This window comes from Ascaphus truei, chromosome 19 (assembly GCF_040206685.1).
Source record: "Ascaphus truei isolate aAscTru1 chromosome 19, aAscTru1.hap1, whole genome shotgun sequence".
Classification (NCBI taxonomy): Eukaryota; Metazoa; Chordata; class Amphibia; order Anura; family Ascaphidae; genus Ascaphus; species Ascaphus truei.
In genome coordinates, this window is record NC_134501.1 from 720,300 (window position 1) to 735,495 (window position 15,196).

The window sequence follows — 15,196 nt, forward strand, 5'->3', positions numbered from 1 at the left end:
TCAGTCTCTTTACTCACTGAACCACTCCCTCTCCCTAGTAACGATAGTAACAATATCATATAATAATTAAAACTGTGTCAAAACAACATGATGAGTATGTTTGGAGACATGAGTTCTCTCTCTGATATATGTTCATTGGTATCCTTCTAGGTGTTCCTACACTTATCATTTGGCTTTATTATGAGCCACAGATCTGCAGTAATTTAATTCAGGTATCAAGATCATCTCCTCACTAATAACCGGCCGGTTATAATCACATTGGGTACTTTGTCCCCATTGTTGTTTTATAAGATTGAAGGGGTGTTTTTTTGTTTCCTGTTTTGTTTAATTTTGACAGTCCTTTTCATTTGTCTTTATTATTTAGCGCTTAGCAGGCAGGTTTTTTTTAGTCAGTTTTCATGTGTGCTATTTAGTATGTATTGTATGTCTGATTGGAGTTTTTGATTTAATTGATTTTAATAAATTTTTCTACTGTATATATTATATGGCTGAGTGCTATATGTGAGGGTTCTTTTTACTTTTTGTGGTATATGTGTGTGTATGTATATATATATATATATATATATATATATATATATATATATATATATATATATAAATAGAGAGCGCACGTCCCATAGTTTAAAAAAGTACATTTAATGTTAAAAAGGGGACAAGGGGATTAAGGACACTCACAAAAGGAAAAGAAAATCAAGCAGTTTGTGATATAATCACCACCAACTGGGCAACATCGTCCTGGATCACACCAACGGATATATCCACTCCGGTTCACTTCCAGCAGCTCTAGATGAGGGGGGGGGGGGGCAATTATCGGCCATGCATTACCCTTTCAGACCAAAATCGCTTTTCTTCCTTTATCAATCTAAGGGAGGATTCATTGATGCATTTTACAACTTGGTATTAAAAGATTTTGAGTCACTGTGTACTAAACCTTATAGATATAATTCTAATTTGTCTAAAGGTGAACTGGATGCACTCAATGATCTTAAGAGCAATAGGGACATCATTATCAGACAAGCCGACAAGGGTGGGGGCATAGTAATCCAGGACAGATCGGCTTATTTGAGCGAGGCCTTTCGACTCCTGGGAGACTCTGCCTCCTATTCTTCCTTGTCGACTGATCCCACTACATTATTTCTTTCAGAATTGAAATCACATTTGACACAGGCTTTGGATAATGGTGTATTAACAAAACTAGAATTTACATTTTTGTATTCTGATCACCAACGCACCCCCATTTTTTATCATTTACCCAAGGTCCATAAGTCTCTTGTTGATCCCCCTAGAAGACCCATTGTTTCGGGGGTGGAGTCAATGACGTCCGGCCTATCCCAATATGTGGATTACTATCTCCAACCCTTTGTAGCTAAGCTCAGGTCACATATTAGGGATACGCTGCATGTCATTGACTCCATCTCCGAGATTAAATGGAAGCCCAATTACCTCTGGGCTACATGTGACGTGTCATCTCTTTACACGTGCATAGATCATTCCAGGGGGATCAGGGCAATTGACTTCTGGCTCAATACGGATCCTTCTATTCCCACTTCTCATAAGATATTTTTATTGGATAGTATCACTTTTATTTTGACGCACAATTATTTTTCATTTGAGGATTTATTTTATTTGCAAATCTGTGGAACGGCCATGGGTACGAGGTTTGCCCCCAGCTATGCCAATCTCTTCATGGGATATTGGGAAGAAACATCTATTTGGCAGAGTGCCGAGCTGGGGGCTGGCCTTGTATACTATGGTCGTTTCATTGATGATATTATTATTATTTGGGAGGGTGATGTCACAGTTCTGTCTGATGTCCTGAGTTCTTTTGATCAGAATGAAATGGGCTTGAAGTTCACATTTGAAATTAGTTCTATCTCTGTGGTGTTTCTGGATCTAGTTTTGACCTCGGATCCAGAAGGTAATATTATCACTACCACTCACTTCAAGTCCGTTTCTGTCAACAATTATGTTCACTCATCCAGTAATCACCATGCACAGTGGCTCAAAAACATTCCTTTGGGACAGTTTTATCGTTTGAAAAGGAACTGCACCAAAGAGAGCGATTTTCTTATGCAATCCAAAGGCCTTAGCAATAAATTTGCGGTGAAAGGTTATGATCCTGGTCTTATTAATGACTCCTTCAGCAAGGTACAGGCCTCTGATAGATCCACATTACTCAAGAAATCCAAAAGCTCCACAAAGGTACATGTAGTTTACGGTGAACCTAGAAGTGGATCGGTTAATGCTGATGGTAATCCTAGGTTCATCACCACTTTTAATCAATCATTTAAATCCATCAAAGGTATATTAAATACCCATTGGAGCATCTTGAAATGCGACCCTCATTTGGGAAATATTCTTCCTGATAGACCAGCAATCGTATATACGAAAGCCAAAAATATTAAAACCATTCTAGCTCCGAGTAAATTAAGATTGGTTGATGCAGCTGCCAATGCCCCACCTGTGGGCTGGTTTGGCAACCAAAGGTGCGGTAGAGGCCGCTGCATCACATGTAAACATCTGACTTCCCCATCAGAGTTTGTCTCCCTTCAAAAAAAGTGGCAAATATGAGGTATGGGGCAGTATTAATTGCCTTAGTACTTATATTGTCTACCTTTTACAAAGTGATTGCGGCCAGCAATATGTGGGTCGCACCACTCAATCCCTTAGTACCCGCTTCCTCGAGCACAGGAGGAATGTGATACATGGTGTCAGTACCCATAATCTCTCACGACACTTTAAATGTTATCATAATAGGAATCCAGATTCCTTATTAGTTATGGGTATTGAGCACATTCCTCCCTCTGCTCGAGGGGGGATAGATACAAAATGTTGTGCCGTAGGGAGACTTATTGGATCCACCAGTTGGGTACTCTAACCCCTGGTGGAAGCAATGAATGTTTGGATACCAGTACTTTGGTGTAATCCTTAGCTCTGGTTTCATTGACTCTGCTCCCCCCTCCATCTGTGTACATTTAGTTAGCCCTCTCTCCCCTCGCCCCATTCCTCCCCCCTTCTCCCCCCCCCCCTCGTTTTTTTTCTTATTTCCCCCCTCCCCTTTTTTTCCCTTTCCTCCACCTTCCTCCTCCTTTCCCATTGCCTTTCCCTATTTTCCCCCTTCTCATACTCTAAGCCTAATATTAATATATTTTAATATATTAGTTTAAGCATTTTGTATGTTTTTGTATGTTTCATCATGTGGTTTTATTGATTTGATCATTTTTCCTTTATATACATGACTACACATGTATATATTTCACTTTATACTTAATGAAATTTATCTGTACTTTTATGTTTATGGAATGATGGGTGACCTGGGTTATGTGCAGTGGTTGACAAATCACCAAAAAATCTACTCGCCACACAAAAAAATCTACTCGCCACCTAGTACCAAACGTGTGCTGCTTGGGCCAATATTTACTCGCCCGGGGGTTAAATCCACTCGCCCGGGGCGAGCAAATGTATAGGTTTGTCGAACACTGGTTATGTGTATATGTGTATGATCATATGTATGCATATGGGCATGTTTTTTTATTATTATATTTTTTGATTATAGATATAATTGTATAGAGAATGTATTTTTGGGTCCTTTATTGTTTATACTTGTGAGCGTGTGAGACATGATCATGGGTGTCCACACGCATATACACACACATACATATGTAAAGTTTTATATTATATTATTATTGTGTGTTGCAATTATTTTTATTTTTATTCATTAATTAGTTTATTTATATTTAGTATGATTTTAATTATTTTGTTTTATCTGTGGCCTATATGTCTACTATTATATTGTACTATGTAATGCATTGTTTTGTATTAAGTGGGATGGTTACGGGCGTTCTCATTGGCTACTCTCCAGTGTCTGAGCCTTGATGTATAGGCACTGTTGATTGGCCACTGGTTGCTCCCTTGACCACTCCCCTCTCTGTGGGTGTGCCTATAAAGACCGAGTCCTCCACCATGTTACTTTTCCCTTTGAAAAAGTCACCGTAGTGACGAAACGCGTCAGGGTTTTGTCACCGCGACATTACGTCATCACGCAAGTGCGCACTTTACGGCCGGAGAGCGCATGGAGCTGATCTGAGGCTGATTACTTGGAAATCGCACTACAAGCAGAGACACAGCGTTCTCATCCATCTAGAACTGCTGGAAGTGAACCGGGTAGGATATTGATCCGTTGGTGTGATCCAGGACGATGTTGCCCTGTTGGTGGTGATTATATCACAAACAGCTTGATTTTCTTTTACTTTTGTGAGTGTCCTTAATACCCTTGTCCTCTTTTTAACATTAAATGTACTTTTTTACACTATGGGACGTGCGCTCTCTGTTCTTCTGTTTCTATAGATTTCTGCTGGAATTGGTTATTCCTTCTGAGAGCAGCCTTGGATCCCTGGAAATCATCTTGTCCCTAATTTGAATTTTTCTGGACTTGCACTAAGGGTTGGACTTTCTGCATTTTTTGTTTTTCTTTTTTTGTTTGTTATGTATGTTATCACTATTGTTGGCACAGAATATTTTTTAGATTAATACATTTTTTCTATATTTATTTATATTATTAGTTTAATATTATTTCACATTTTTATATTACTCTGTCTCACAAGTGGCGCTACTGTATTTCTTCTTTTTATATATATATATATATATATGTCCAAAGTGTTCCAGGTGCTATAGCCGTCTCGTAATGGAGTGCTCACCACAAACAAGGCGTGACCGCGAGGCCGACATGGGGATTTGATATTACACCAACCCACAGCTGAGTGGGTCGGGTCGGGGTAGGAGAGGTCTGGATGGTAAATAATACTTGCCGAGGTCATAGTTGGAGAGTAGCGGATCGTAGGAGGTACTTTGTGAGGTCAGTATTGGAGAGGAGTGGATCATCAAGGTACTTTGCCGAGGAAGGGATGGAGAGGTGCGGATCGTCGTAGGTAGCTGAGGTCAGGAGAACAGAAGAGCAGAGTCCGGAGGAATAGCTATGGTCAGGAGCAAAGATCAGGAAGCACGGCAAGACAGCAGTGAATACTTCGCTCGCGGGAAGGTTTATGCTCAGCCAATGAACCAGTGGGCCGGCTGAGCATATAAGGCATACTGGAACCAATGAGGACAAGGCGAGAGGGGGCGTGTTAGGAGCGCCTGCTGTGATTGGCTGAAGAGGTGCAGGAGACATGCATGGGAAGGTTTACTGACGGGGATTGGTGATGCGGTACCTGCACCGTGTAAAGCGCGTGCCGATGATGCCCCCGCATAGGCGTAACCCGGAGGTGGGACCAGAGAAGTCTGCATTAATACTCGCACGTGATGCGCACGGACCCGTAGACCGGCGGCTGGTAGATGGCTCAGGTGACGCGCCGTGGGAGAAGCAGAGCACCTGATAGCGTTCAGAGGTATGCAGGAAGCGCTGTGGGTAGCGAGACTCACGGATCCTTACACTCGTCAAGCTTGAACATCCGGAATCTGGTACCCCTCTCACAGGACCACCAAACAGCACAGGGTTTCTCTTGCACTGGAATGCAGATTTTAGAAATAATTTCTTCAGAGTGGTCAACTGGACAAGAAACCCTACGTGTTTCATAGCAACTTGGCTACTTCAACAGGCAGTGTATGTCCAGTTCTCTTACCAACGATCCTTATATAGAGGCTATTAAATTTAAAATAGCTGTTGTAGATAATTAATTGGTTAGTTGGGCTTGAATGTTAACCCTCTAGTAACTCATATATAATTTTCTTTTAGTTTTCTTCAACCGTAGATTTTGTAATAAATTATAAAATGGATAAGATGATAGAATAGTACATAGCAGTTTAGATCATTTATTGCAGTATGAAACCCAGAATAGATCCTAGCTCAATATCTTAATCTATATTCATAAAGTCAACTATAAAACCCATAATAAACCTCTAGACAAGGATCTAGTTGGACATTCAGATCATTAGATATAATCATGAATAGTCATATGTATACATAAAATAATATAACAACATTCATATCTATATGGACAATAATATAGCAACATCTAAATCGAACAAAATTCATAAAATAATTTATAAAACATATATATTATTTAGGTTTTAGTGATGAATGGTTAATTTAAACAATTTAAAACAGAATGTCAAGTCAATATAATCAGATTCTCATTATTCCAATTGTTCAATGAGGAACAAATCTTATAGAAAATTAATTTAATAATCATATTATTCATGAGTCTAATTAAAGTAACTATATCCATCTCCTCATTAAAACCTTTAGGAGATAGTCTACATCAGCGGTGCGCAAACTAAACGTGTAATGGATGGAAGGAAAGTAAACATAATTATGCCTGTAACTGGAGACCAGGTCTCTTATCACATTTAGAGAAGAAGAAAGCAAAAACAGTGCACTGCCAGGGAGTCACCTGACTCAGGTGAGTCACCTCACTGTCAGGTGACTCCCTGGCAGTGCACTGTTTTTGCTTTCTTCTCTCGCTGGACTACTTCTTACAGACTGCACGCCATTTGGATGTACCAAGCAGGACTTTTAAGGACAGATGGAGTGGGTAAGATTTATTTCATTATTTAATTGTGATCTCTATAGATGAGTACTATTGATTACACTGTGAGGTCACCAATGAGGTCACTTTAGGGTGCTATTTAGCATTCCTATTTGTTACCTTCAGGAGACGGGTGTTTTAGTGACTCATGCATCACAGTTTATCTTTATACCCACTCCGTCATTTATTCTGCCCGTCAGTCCTGCTCAATGATTATGGACATTTATATTTGAGGTTCCAGCATCTCTGGAGCACCCATTTCACCATATACTCTTATCACATTTATACCGGGATCATATGATTGAGCAAAGCAAGGAGGTAAAATAAATTGTAATTTATTCCACGAAAAGACATACACACAATGTTCCATAATTACAGTCAAAATACACTTACTGGGATGGGGGCAAACAAAATCATTTGTTTCCAGAACGAAATCTTGAAAAATAAAGTCTGAAGGAGTAATTTCCCAGGAGCGGGGATTACTCGCGAAAGCCTTGAAACTGCATCCCGCTGCTAACACCATTCGTTCTTGGCACTTGGAATCTTAGAAGCTTGATGATAAGATGAATCTTGGATGAATCTGATTCCCGATGGGCTGCAGGTTTTTTTTATAAGTTCAAAACCCTATACCTAACCAGGACAGCCAATCTCTCCGTGGGAATAACTTTTCCCACCTATCCCGTAGTTGCCAATACTTCACAAACCTGGCAGAGGGGGCTTCTCATTCTGCTAAAGGCATGCGCGAATGTAGCACCTTTGCTTCTTAGCATATGAGACCCAGCCCCTCTACCTGGCGACAGTAAGCCTGGGCTGGCCACCATTTGCCAAACTGCCCGGACTATACACTAGAATGGGGGTACTTGAGGAACCCCTCACCTCCTAACACCTTAGGGACACTGAGCCCTTTCAACTCCAGACTTTTTCAGACATTGTGGCATCAAGCCAGCGGGATGCCTTTGAAGTCCGGAGCTGCACATCTTCAGCTCATTTACAGTGAGTCACTACACGCATACTAAGTGGGGTGCTACAATAAATTAGTGTTTCCCTGTCTCCGGTGTTCTGAATGAAAGCCTAATTATTCCAATCATGTTTAATACACTATTTTAGGGGAACTTTCATTCATCAATTTTTATAAAATGATATAAAAATTAAGTTATGGTTGTTTTATATGTTTCTACCTGAACGATGCGCACAGCAAGTTTCCGAGCGCTAGGAGCTTTCTAACAAAAGTTAGCAAACAGACGCTTTTATTCTTTATGCGCTGGACTTTTTACTCTCGCCACCTTATACCTGGTGGGAGAGACTCGAAACCCTTATACTGGGTTTTGGAGGTTTGGACATATGGACCCTGGAATGTGATTCCCCCCTGCCCGGTCTTACAGTTCTGGTCTGTGCTTAAGCAGGGAGATCTGGCGGTGAGCCGCTAACTGCTTCCTAGGGAGGATTTTGTCCGGTGGTCTGTGTCTTCATGTCTCCAGGAATCTGGTAGGATTCCTGGGTACATGTTTCGGGGTACCCAGCAAGTCTGGCCCCCTTCTACCCAAACACACCCTGACAACATTTTACCGTAAAATCATCCCTGAAACTCACGCCCTGCGAATCTCTGCTGGTTGGCAGTCCTGTAACAGTAAAACACGCATACATCTTTATCAAAATACAGTTCACATGCCATAACTGGGTTGCAGAGCTGACACTTCAAACTCCCCAATATGGTTCAGGGTCACCCAGCCGGGCAAAAGACCTTTATTATTGGCCTGGGTACACCCTCACCGTCACAATGCCCCTTTATAAAGCATTAGTAAGACCAAAGTTCGTGAGGGCACTAGTCCCAGTGTTCAGGGCTCAGAACAAGCAGAACTGGATGTATCAATAGGCTTGATTGAAGTTAGGGTAGTCAAAGTTATGAAGGCTGTGTGAGACTGAATGTATGGTGCCTATATGTAACATGGTATCATGTGTGGAATCATTTATAAGTCTCCGTGAGCAGCTGACTGTCCATACATATATACCATGACCGGACTGTCAGCTAAACTCACAGGACAAATATCAACCTTGGCAATAAAGCAATAACAGCAACCAACGGAGTACTCACAAATGCAGCAGCTTAGTCCCCATGTAGAGCGTGCATCACGCTGGAAATAACAAGATGAAGGTAGTCCGTGGAATCCGGAAGCGGAGCACAGCCTGACCCCCCCACCTCCTCACAATAAAAGGTTTTTAATCTTCATAGTAGATTGCAGCTCCTTTTTGTTTCACCGTTGCTGTGCTCCGCTTCCGGATTCCACGGACTACCTTCATTAGTAAAACCACACCTTGAATATGGAGTACAATTTTGGGCACCACTCCTTAGAAAAGACATTATGGAACTAGAGAGAGTGCAGAGAAGAGTTACCAAATTAATAGAGGGAATGAACAATCTAACGTATGAGGAGAGCCTAGCGAAATTAGATTTATTTACATTAGAAAAAGGATATGATAACTATATACAAATATAGACAGGGACAGTACAAGGAGCTTTCAAAAGAACTATTCATGCCAAGGGCAGTACAAAGGACAAGGGGTCATCCCTTAAGGTTGGAGGAAAGGAGATTTCACCAGCAACAAAGGAAAAGGGCAGTTAAAATGTGGAATTCATTACCTATGGAGACTGTGATGGCAGATACAATAGATTTGTTAAAAAAAAGTTGGACATCTTTTTAGAAAGGAAAGGTATACGGGGATATACCAAATAAATAAACATGGGAAGGATGTTGATCCAGGGAGTAATCTGATTGCCAATTCTTGGAGTCAGGAAGGAATTTCTTTTCCCCCTTATGAGATATCATTGGATGATATTTAACTGGGGTTTTTTGTTTGCCTTCCTCTGGATCAATATACTGTAAGTACGGATATAGGATAAAGTATCTGTCGTCTAAATTTAGCTAAGGTTAAACTTGATGTACGTATGTCTTTTTTCAACCTCATCTACAACTTTGTAACTATGTAGCTTATCCATTATTGAATTTATTACCAAATCCACAAAATTGTATATGAGTTAATAGAGGGTTAACATTCAAGCCCAACTAACCAACAGCTGTTGTAAATTTAATAGCCTCTGTATAAGGACCATTGGTAAGAAGACTGGACATATGCTGCCTGATGAAGTAGCCAAGTTGCTGTGAAACGCGTAGGGTTTCTTGTCCAGTTGACCACTCTGGAAAAACTCATTCTGAAACCTGCATTCCAGTGCAAGAGAAACATTGTTCTGTTTGGTGGTCCTGTAAGAGAGGATTACCTGATTGCAGACTTTCAAGCTTGATGAGACGGCTACTACATCTGGAGGCTTGATTCCGTGTGATGTCAGACACGATAATCCACACCGGACTTGGCAATATGTAGCAGACTGGTCTCTGTGAGATATTCCCCAGAGGACGGCAAAGATCGGACTTGCATAACTTAACAACGCGCATATTCTATGGATTTTTGTGAGTTTGTAACCCCAAGTTTTTTTTTTTGCTGATTTAACTTTTTCATATTAAATAATATTCTAAGGTGGTTTCACTTTTTTTCCCCGATGAAATTAATTGTATTATAAGTATTTATGCCAAAAATTGCATTGTAATTTCTATGAGGACATATTTTGTAATTGTGTGATTCATTGTTACGATTCAAAGCAGTGCAATTACTTTTCCTTTTATTTAGTGGCACATAGTATATACCAGGAGTGGCCAAATCCAGTCTTCAAGGGCCACCAACGGGTCACGTTTTAAAAATATCCCTGCTGCAGCACAGGTGGCTAAGTCATTGACTAAGCCACCGCTGCTGAAGCAGGAATATCCCTAATACCTGGCCTGTTGTTGGCTCTTGAGGACTGGATTTGGCCACTCATAATACATACATTTCATGTATATTTTGTACAGACCTTTTACTATGAACTATCTAAAAATGTAAATGTCACAATATATTTCATTTTCAAATGTAGTGTTTGTTAGACAGGAATTGGTCACATGACAAATGATGAAATCCATTGATTTACAATACTTGGAGTGCAAGTTAAGAGAGCTATACTTTTGTGTAGCAAATTGAACACATCATATGTTCTATCACTAAATGAAATCGTGTCTTCCTATTCTAATTTGGCAATAATTGATCAATTGTATCATTTGAGAGGTAACAAAATATTGTTTAGGTTGGGATGCTTATTTTAACGATCTCATAATAACTTAAATTTAACTTTATGATACTATTTGTTTCATTTTACATATTGCCTGGTTTTAGTTATCATTTTTAATATACGTGTATTTTTCAAATTTGAGTTAAGTATTTCTACTTAATTCATATTTGATATAATTGTTTATCACTTGAATTTATTTTTTTATTTAATAAGATTCAATCTTTCTGGTAATTTGTGGAATTTCAGCAAGAAATGTGTGATATAAAAGATGTTTTACTGAAACACTCAAGCCTGTGAAACTGATATTACCACAGTAGGAGAAAGCTTTAGATGTTGTCCTTTCTACCATGTATAAGGAATGTAACCTAAGAACCTGACACAACCAAAGTCTTGTAAAAGGGAGAGTGTACAGTATTATATAGTTATATAGTAGATGAGGTTGAAAAAGACATGCGTCCATCAAGGTCGACCTATGCTAAATTCAAACGTCAAATACTTTATCCTATATTTGTTTCTACAGTACATTGATCAAGAGGAAGGGAAACAAAAAACCCAGTGACACATTATCTAATGATATCTCATAAAGGGGGAAATTAATTCCTTCCGGACTCCAAATATTGGCAATCATATGTATGCTTATGTGGTATATCCCTGTACACCTTTCCTTTCTAAAAAGATGTCCAACCTTTTTTTTTTGTAGAGATATCTATTGTATCTGTCATCAGTATCCATGGGTAAAGAATTCCGCATTATAACTGCCCTTATTGCAGTTATAAATTCAAGCTGTGATGAAGATAAACAATTCTACCATTTTTACCCATTCTTTTTTTTAGCATCAGTCGCATTATAGATTTGGGGGTCCTTTTCAAAATATATCAAGGAAAGGTAATAAATAAATATTTCTAGTATCCTTACTAGGACAAAAAAGCAGTCTGTTACCTGGAATAGCGCACTGGATTTGCATATGAAGAATAAATTACTTTTTGTGGTACCATGTATAAGTTATATTCATGCAGCTTCCATTTTTACATCAGATTTCTCATATGCACGTTCTACGCTTTAGACAGCCGAAGGAAACCTTTTTGATGTTGGTGGCAAATTGACATGGTGTACTGCTTAGTGACAAATAAACCTCAGAAGAAAATGATAGTTTCTCTGCCTTGCAATATTTAACCCTATGTTGCCAAATACAACTAAAGGATGTTTAAAAAGAAAACATTGAAGGCATTAACCCATTTACAGTATATCCAAGTTACACTAGAGGGAAAGCACTAATTTTTAATTTTTTTGACAAAATCCCAGAATTACATAGTCATCCCGTATAAATGGTGATGTCTAAATAAATAAATAAATAAATATATATATATATATATATATATATATATATATACACATACACATACACATACACATACATACGGTATATACCAATAAGGATGGTTTCTCTGGCTTCGCATCTGATTCCCATGCTGTGCTTTAAAGCTGTGTTAACAGCTAGCATTAGCTTATATGGGCTTCATGTAACAATGGTTTTTCAGGCAAAAGATGACACGGTGTGCTCTTTTGCATGTCATTTCACAGAATCCCTTGCTGCAGTGGAAACACTATGTTGGATGATAATGGTGAAAGGCAGGGTTGCAGACCTGCATAAGACATGTGAATGTGCTCACAAGTGATCTTTGTATTTGAGATATATATATATATACACACACACACACACACACACACACACACACACACACACACACACACACTGGGCTCACAGGCTTACAATGCTTTGGGCAAAGTATTAAACTAAATGACCCTTTTTTATTCAAGAGATATATAGGTATTTCACTGTGTATTTTTGCCATTGGATGTAGCACTGGTCTCTGTCTGTGTTTGTTATATATATATATATATATATATATATATATATATATATATATATATATATATAACATATTCCATATTTTACATAGTATTCAATAGTAATGCTTACAGGGTGTATTAAAACCTGTATGAATATTTCATGACCACATTGGCTATGGTTGCAGATAGAGTTGCACTTCAGTCCTCCAGAACTGAAGGAGTAACATTGTTGTAGCTGCCTCTGACAATTCATTTGAATTCATGTGAAATGCTTTATTTTTCAAGAGATCAAATTCCTTTTTTCCAAAGCACTGACCAACCACAACCCCTTACTTGTAACATTACCATGGCAAATATCAGTAAAGTATGTTAAGCCATTGGGTAGCCATATTTAAAGGTCTCAATCTCTCGTATTTAAATAAAATACATAAAAGCAATTTTAAGAAAAGTGAATAATATTAGATACATTTGAAAGCTTTAATAGAATATGCGCTGTAGAAAGATCTTGAAATGTCGTTTTAGTTAGGTTGTCAAATGTAGCGAAAACGCCTTCTGTTTATCAATGCTGCGTCTTTACTACAAGGTAACCTCGTTTATAAGAAAATTCCAACCATCACAAGGAAACACTCTGTTCTGTTTCTAGAGCCACAATTACACACAGCTGCATAATTGCATATAATTGAAGTGCTTCGCCTATAGGGGGAGAGGCAGGAAGTGAAGGATAATGGTAAGAATGCAGATGTGCTCTGTGCGTCAACAGTCGGCCACAAAGCTAAACAAATGTCCAATTCTGTTATTCTTGAAACATTTGGTTTTGAAAGATGGTATTGAAGGATTTTGATGCTTAGTATTTTAACCCTTTCTGTGCCGGGAAGACAGCGGCATTCCAGAGTTATGACCATGTGAACCCATTGGTGTGCAAGCATCTTTGGTGCCATGAACAGAAGTAGGGAGGGTTCCACTTCCATTCTTACCTCTCCCGATAACAGGTCTGCTCAACACCAGTCGTTAAGACCCCCCCCCCCCCCATCAGGTCAGGCTTTAAAGATATACTAGCTTCAGCACAGATGGGTCAGTCGAAGACTGAGTCGCTGATTGAGCCACCTGTGCTGAAGCTGGGATATTCTTAAACCTGATGGGGGAGTCTTGAGGACTGGAGTTGAGCACCCTGCCCTAGAAGACTAGAATAACAGAGTTAATACTGCTGCTGCTTAAAGAGGGCTGTTTATCTTAGGGGAAAAGTGCACTTGGCATTTTTTTAAAATTTATTTATTGTTAGTCGGAAATGTAATGATGTTTAAGCATTGTTTATATATATATATATATATATACAGTGTTCGACAAACCTATACATTTGCTCGCCCCGGGCGAGTGGATTTAACCCCCGGGCGAGTAAATATTGGCCCAAGCAGCACACGTTTGGTACTAGGTGGCGAGTAGATCTGTTTGTGCGGCGAGTAGATTTTTTGGTGATTTGTCAACCACTGTATATATATATATATATATATATATATATACATACATACATATACAGTATATATATATACATACATACATATACAGTATATATATATATTTTTTTATTTTTTTTAAGATTTGATCTTTTAGCTAGTAAATAAATGCTACAATCTTTAGCTAATTTTGTGATCATTTGTGACTTTTGTGATGAGACTGTTTGTCAACCTTGAAAACTAGAGGGGTCATTTTGTTTTTGATTCCATTGTTTGTGTAGTCATTTTGAAGCCATCAAGAGTCAAACAGATTGTGTTGTACAGTATGTGGTGAACAAGGTTGCATGCTCAGAAATCTCAGGGTCAGATTTACTGCATGGGTTCTAACGGGCATTAAAACTGAGCACTTGTTTTTTCAATCTGAAACCCATGGTCTTCCCATTGAATCTTATTCCAGATTTTCAAATGAGACACCAAGCCTCTTTGGGGCTGATTCAATAAATACCGATTGGGCACTTCAGGATGTGCTGCATCAACATCTTTGTCAGTAGATAGGAGATAGTTACTTTATGAACAGTACTGCAAAGTGCCCTGAAGGAGCTGGCCGGGGTGCTGAACTTTTACCTGCTCTTAGCTACAGCTTCATAGAATGGTTTACATGAGAGGTGGCCAACTCCAGTGCTCAAGGGCCACCAACAGGTCAGGTTTTAAGCATATCTCTGCTTCAGCACATTTGGCTCAGTCAATGGCTGTGCCACTAATTGAGCCAACTGTGCTGAAGCAGGGATATCCTGAAAACCTGACCTGGAGTTCCTGGGTTGGCCATCCCTGATGTAAAATTCAAACAATGCTTGTGGCTATGTACTTTAATTGTTTTTTTAATTAGAGAACATAGAGGAGGTCATTGCTCCAAACTGAGAGCTTGTAATTGGAAATCCGTGAGCTTTGCCTTGATTACCGCTGCTCCCATAATGCCCAGGTTTATTTTCCTTTTTTATGGCTTCTCTCTGTTACATTATTTCTTATACAGTACTTATTGTAAAATTCATCAATAGGAACCAATTTCTGAGAACCCTGAGTTAGAATACGTTGCCGATTATGCTGCTTTGCTGCCTTTATCTACATACGTTATGTAGTTCACATCTCTATGAATGGCAAACTGTATTGAAATTCTGATCGCCTTCTGCCTAAAACAGACCGCACGAGAGATTCAATTA

General features: G+C 39.1%; 1 protein-coding gene across 1 annotated transcript in view; it reads left to right on the forward strand.

Annotated features, from left to right (window-relative positions):
* Positions 1-15,196, forward strand: part of ITFG1 (integrin alpha FG-GAP repeat containing 1) — a 300,241-nt gene that overhangs the window by 158,706 nt on the left and 126,339 nt on the right. The window lies entirely within an intron of this gene.